Raw genomic sequence first — 6,905 nt, forward strand, 5'->3', positions numbered from 1 at the left:
AATAGATGTCCCATCCGAGTTTTGTATCTTAATACTACCAACTCCTTTAACCTGAGATACAGTGTTGTTCCCCATCTTTACATACCCGGATGTTATCTCTTTGAAGTCTGAGAATAACTCTCTCCTCGGTGTCATGTGAAAAGAGCACCCAGTGTCTAAAATCCATTCCTCAGTTTTATCTCCTGAAGCACACAAACTCTCTTCCACAACCATTAACACCATTGCAGGATCCCGATCAGCACCAGATTTAGCAACTCCTGCTTCTCCTTTATCTGTGTTTTGAGTCTTGTTCTTGTTTCGTTCAATCCACTTAAAACATTGTTTCTTGAAATGTCCCTCTTTGCCACATATCTAGCAAACTCTCTTTCCATCTTTTGACTTAGACCTTGATCTACCTCTCCCTTTACCTGCCTGGCCATTGTATTTCTCTTCTGATCTACCCCTAGCAAAATGTCCTTCTCCCATAGTCTTGCTATTCTGAGCCACTTCCCTCTCCTTATCCTTTGCAGCAACCATAACATCATCCAACCTTAACTTTTCCCTACCCGTACTATACTTCAGTGTTTCAACTAAACTATCAAATCTTGCAGGTAAGGAACTCAACAGAATGATCGCTTGTACCTCAACTGATACCTCGATCTGCAAGTGATTGAGATCCGCCACAATCTTGAGGAAATCATCAATGTTATCATTGATCTTCTTATTCTCCTGCATCTTGAATGCATAAAAGTTTAATTGAGAATAAACTCCATGAGGCAAGGATGTAGGCATAAACATCTTCTCCAATGTCGACCACGCTTTGGCCGCAGTGTCGCATAGCTCGATGTTCCTCAAGACTTTATCAGCAACATTTAAGAAGATCACATTCTCTGCCTTATCGCACCTCTCCAATCTTGCCGTTTCATCGGCTTCATGCTTTTTCTTCTTCTCTGGATCTTGTTCTTCTTCCACTGTGAGTGGCGGAGACGGAGCTTTCTCCACCAGTACATCCTTTAACCCGATCACACTTAGATGAGCTCTAATCCTCGTCTTCCACAAAGAGAAGTCTCCCGAACCATCAAACACTGCAATCGGAACCCTAGACATCTTCAATCCGATCGTGCTTTGCCAAAACCCAGGCTCTGATACCAATTTGTGAGGTTATTAACCGATCGGAGGTTGTAACTCAATAGAACTCGTCTAAATATACTCGATGATCGATTAAATCAGAAAGTAAAAGAAAGATAAAGAACTACACCAACGATTTAACGAGTTCACGCTCCTTAACCGGAAACGCTACGTCTCACCAGAGATATTACTCTGAATTCCACTAGAAACTTGTGATCACCATTTCTGTTACAACGCTCTCAGGCTTTCTCTCTCTTCTCTCTCTATCAAATCTCTCCAACCTCTCTGTAACAAACTCTTAGATGCAGAGAAGAAGATAATGAATAGTTCGAGAGATTAAACCGATAAGACTTTATAACTTCCGTTGACTTCGATGACTTCAACGTTTTAGTCTTCCGTCTCACGTGTGGCCCCCGTGCATCACTTGAAAGCTATCCTTGAGCTAACCCTCTCTTCTACCGAGAGTCTTTCTCACACTTAGATACATTCTTGAAGTAACCATAAGAACCACACTTACATAAAGATTATGAAAAAAACATGCACACACATTCATCATGACAACTATAACAAACAAATAAAAAAAAATTGCCAAGACATGAAGGGATTATTTGTTGTTGAAACTCTTAACGGCTGCTTAAAGATTTACTATTTTCCTAAATGATTAATTTCATACTTATATCTAAAACAGAATCAGTTGTATAAAATCGTGTTGTTAAAACCCAAGTAGAATCTTTACGGTCAATGATGATTAAACATAATTAAGTCCAACTTTTATTTTTTTTGGTCATACAATTAAGTCCTACCTAGGCATGTCAATTAGGGCCAAAGCCTGCAGGCTAATCCGGCCTGGCCCTGAAAAACATCGGGCTCGAGCTTAAATATATATATTCAAAAAAATTGAGCCTTTTAGGTTCAGCCCGTTTGGGCTATAGGGTTTTTCGGGCTTATCCCAACTGGACTCGGATCAGTCCGAAAAGCCCTTTAACAAATATATTTATACTTTTTGTTAACATTTTTGTTTAACTGCAATATGTGATTAATAATTTATTGTAAATAAAGTTTTAAACTCTAATCCTAGTTTTCATATTTACTCAATAACCATATTTTATACTTTAAATTTTTATTAATTATTTTTTATATGAATTATATATTGGTTTATTTGGTTAAAGTATCAAATTTTTATTTAGTTTTAAATCTTTTCTATTAAATTAAGTTGGTTGTAGTGAATATAGATGAATTATTAAATTTTTGATTAATTTGTTTTATAGTGCACCTTCAAACACTGCTTTTTAAGGCTTATAAGTTTGAATTTTTGATCGATAAGATAAGCCCGAAAAAGCCCGAAAAGCCCTATAGCCCTATTAGGGCTAGGCTCGGGCTTTAAAATATAGGCTCGGAAATATTTCGGGCCGGGCCCGACCAGGCTCAAACATATGCAGGCTTTACGGGTTTCAGGCCGGGCTGGGCCGGGCCAGCCCAAATGACACCCCTAGTCCAACCTAACTCAAGAAATTTTGAATAGTAGTAGTAACACTAGAAACAATCTTATTATATAAAGTTGGGTTTTGAAAGTTAGCCATTAACAAGATTTTGACATGTGTCAAGTTATTAATCTCAGATTTTGACATATGTAAAAGTTAATATTTATTAGGAGCAATTTGATTACAACAAAACTAAAATATTTTGTTTTAAAAAATATTAATAATGTAAAAAGATAATTATCAAAAACTACTGAATTTATAAAAAATTACAAATTTTTTTTAAAAATAATTATAAGAAGATTATATATATATCTATATATTTATCTTAGGGAAATTACCTAGAATATTACATAAAAGTTGGTTTATTACTAGACTAACACATTGAGATTTCCGACTTACTCAAATAACACATAAAAATTTGCAAATTACTTTTATACCTGAGTTGTGTGTTTTATTACGGTTTATGCCATTTATAATTAAATTTGGTCAAAAAAAAACTTGAGATCTTATGTTCCTGCTCTTGTTTTCCTGTTTTTGTTTTTATTTCTTTTTGAATCGATGTTTGTTTGATTTTTGTCAAATCCTCCTTTACTCTAATTCTGCAAGAAAAGAATGGACTGTTGGATAAATTCCTTTACGATGCAAGAAAAGAAGCTTCACTTCTCCACCAAATAAAGTTTCAATCTTTTGGTTCACAACTAGTTATTAATCTTTAAGTAATTTGGGTAATTTAGCATCCGTTTTTAGATCAGGAGAGAAAAATCTAAAAACGACAGAGAGCTTCAAGTTTGGAGTTAGCTTAGCCACTTCTTTTTTTTTGGTGCTCAGAAGAAAGAACAGTCGCCGGCAAAAAAGTCTCAACCTTTTCCCTCTCCGCTCGTTCACTGGTCACCGGCATTTCTCTCCTCCGACTTGATTTCCTTATCGCCTGATTTTCAACGGCGATGGGAGACGAGAAGCCGGCAGTTGTGATGGCCAATCGAGAAAGAGATCGAGAGCTTGTTCCCGTCGCTGATTCCGGCGACAAAGACGATGGTCCTTCTTCGAAGCCTTCTTCTTCTTCTGCTTCCTCTTCCTCTTCCTCTTCTTCTTCGCATCAATCCAGCCACGAGGTCTAGTTTCATCTCCTGATCTAGAATCTTGTTCTTCGTTTTCTCGTTTCAAGATTCATGCTAAATTAACAGTTGAATTCGATTTATAGTAAGCTCTTAGTTCCTTTCAAGATTTAGTCTTCACAGATTTGGGCGATTCTGTTTCCCCTTAGTTCAGAATCTTGGAACTTGTTTTACCCTAGATTCAATCTATCACCAGAACACTTTCCTGGAACTTGTGTGAACTAGCCAAACTTTGATCTTTATTATGCAGAAGCTTGTAAAAATTTGACCTTTCCTGATTGAGTCAATTATGAATTTGCATTCCTAGTGTTTTTGTTAGGATCTGCCGATTCTTGAGTCTTGTGATGTTTATGGTCATTCATGTTTTCAAGCAGATATAATACACATAGAGCATTGTGGTCTGATGCTTTGGCTATTTTCTGCAGACTTTAAGCTTGTTCATTAGGGGTTGGGCGTCCAAGAAGTTCATGACAGGCTGGTAAGCAAGAGTTGAAATTTGTGAATTATATCAAACGTAGATTGACAAACGTAGATTTGACGAAAGCTTGTGACTTTACCAAACGTAGATTGACCCCTTTTGCTATTTCAGGTTCTTCTGTACAGATCAGGACTAGTCACTGCTGCTGCATCTTTTGTAGCTGTTCTACTGCTTCATTTTTACCAGGAGACTCTTGGTTAAGTGAAATAATCAAACAAAACCATGATTTGTTTTACTTTGTTGGTGCTAGTGGTTTAGGGCTATCTCTGTTTCTTATTTATATTTATGCTACGGAGATTAAGAGGACTCTTCAAGCTTTATGGGCACTTGGTTTTGTTGGTTCCTTGGCCACTTACGCAGCCCTTACTAGACCAGCCGGTGATAACTTGGTTCAGTATGTCGTTGATCATCCTACTGCTGTTTGGTTTGTTGGTCCCCTTTTCGCTGCTCTTACAGGCCTTGTTTTCAAAGAAGGTTTAAAATCTTGCTTCTCCATTTGAAGATAAAATGTTTTTTCTTGATACCTGTCTGTAAGCATACCGATGTTCTTGATTTGCATTTCTGTCTGCAGGACTCTGCTACGGAAAACTAGAAGCTGCCTTCTTACATTCATCATACCTTCAGTTCTTCTTGGTCATTTGGTAAAGTAGCTTCTTTTATTAAGATATCCTGAGATCAAATAAGAACGTATCAGAAGGCCAGTTTAGCTAATAAACTGCTGCATCATTTCTCTAAAGACAAAGCTTCACATTTGCTAAAATTGAGGATCTTGGTATTTGTTTGATTGGTATGACTTAAACTGGTATATTGAATTTGCAGAGTGGTCTGATGAATGATGAGGCAAAACTGGTGTTGCTAGGAAGTTATACAGGAAAGGAAAAGTCACAAGAGTTTGGTAGCAAAGTTACACCTATTGTCTCTAAAGTTCTCTTCTTTGAGCAAGTCCGTCTCCTTCAAAAGTCTCCGGAATGGTAAAAAAAAGCTTCTTTCTTTTCTACTGCATGATTATGAATGGCATCTATATTTTCAGCAGCATAGCTCATGTCCGTCTTCTTGTTGTTCTTTAGGTATATATATAAGCTTCTGAGGATATGCTTGAAGATGATGTAGCTTCAAACAAAGCAATAGGACCCTTTGGTTTGAACATGTTGAGAACTTGATCAGTTTAGGACATGACTTTGTGTTTTGTTTATGGTTTGGTTTGATGGTTACATCTTCTCTTCTAGAGTTCATGATTGTCATGTGTTCATTTTGTATCATTTGGATCTTTTATGGGAAAGCAATGGTATTTTATGATTTTTTTTGTTGGCTTTAGATTTTTACAAATCTCTCAAGACTTGTGTTATGTATGAACTGCTAGTTGGTTTATGAAATGATGTATTTCTTTAAGAATGAAGTAATAATAGTAGAGATGTTTGAGAAAAGAAGTGTAGCTTAATGAAGTAATAGATGAGAAATAATATCTACTTAGAAGCTATAAGTAGTAGAAGATGGAGCTTTTGCAGACGATAAAAGAGTTGCAACAGAGACATAGGGACTGAGATTTGTTTGGTTGTAATTAATAGAATTTTAGGGTGAATGTGAGATCTTATGTATAACTAGATCACTTAGGTAGAAAATTTCAGTATAACTTGAACTACTTGGTGCAACTGTAGTAGAATTATTAAAATAAATTTCAATATGGATCATGTGAAAACGAATAAAAAATAGATTTTGGTGGTGGAATATTCATTTAAAATCATCACACTATGGCAAAATGAACCAAAGGCAACATGCTATTAGTAAAAAATTATTTGGTATACACATAATTATACATAGTTATCCAGTTGTACTCTCATATCCATAGTTGAACTTTTGCATTTTTTTCGTATTTCCAGTTGGACTATAATATAAATTATTAATTAGCAGTTGGGCACAAGATTTACCACTATTAATTAGCATATACAAGGTTTTCATAACACAATGTTCATAAAAACTTGGGTTTCACCTCTTTTGCTTCATTTGAGGTGATCACTTACTAAGTCTTCCTTATACTATAAAGAGTGTTTTATGTGAAAACGATAGTATATATTAGAAAGTGATAAATTCTTGTATTGTTGATTAAACATGGTTTTTTAATAGTTCAATATTTTTTAGAAATTCTTATAAGCCTTAATTATCATTTTCATATTTTAAATATAAATACAAATCTAAATATATATTTAGTTGTACCTAGTTGAACTAAGTAATATATACAATTTGACAAATACTATTTATGTTATCTAAATATTACCCTCTATAGTTAAAATGTAATTTTGTGTGGTTATTATTCATTACCTCTCAAAAATATAATAAATAAATAAACAATTACGAATTACATAGGTTGTTCTAGTAACATCTCTTACTTTTTCTAGTAACATCTCTTACTTGTTCCATTTCCGGTGAACAACAACGAAAATATTAGCTATGGTTGTAGAAGAAGATATGTTGAAGATGACTACAAAATTACAATAATATTGTTCAATAAAACGGATTTATGGACCTACACTAATCAAAAGAACGTTATGTGCGTACACTAATCTCAAGAACATTATGTATGTATAAGTTCATATGTACGTACACGTTTATATGTACGTACACGTTCGATTTTAGGTTTAATGAATCCGAAATTACCATAATATCCTCGTCTTCTACCTCTAACATACGACTGAAAACCCTAATTTTTCCTGCCTCACTTTATTTTTT

The 6,905-nt window shown here is 35.0% G+C and overlaps 1 pseudogene across 1 annotated transcript; it reads left to right on the forward strand.

The window, feature by feature from the left end:
- The first annotated feature begins 3,532 nt into the window (after nt 1-3,532).
- LOC104772881 (uncharacterized) lies at nt 3,533-5,479 on the forward strand (annotated as a pseudogene). Its single transcript, XR_015592313.1, has 6 exons — nt 3,533-3,623; nt 4,129-4,139; nt 4,293-4,655; nt 4,753-4,822; nt 5,001-5,152; nt 5,249-5,479. The product of XR_015592313.1 is annotated as an uncharacterized LOC104772881 (transcript).
- Nucleotides 5,480-6,905: the final 1,426 nt, after the last annotated feature.

Source organism: Camelina sativa, chromosome 20 (genome assembly GCF_030686135.1).
Source record: "Camelina sativa cultivar CO46 ecotype springtype chromosome 20, ASM3068613v1".
NCBI classification, from domain to species: domain Eukaryota; kingdom Viridiplantae; phylum Streptophyta; class Magnoliopsida; order Brassicales; family Brassicaceae; genus Camelina; species Camelina sativa.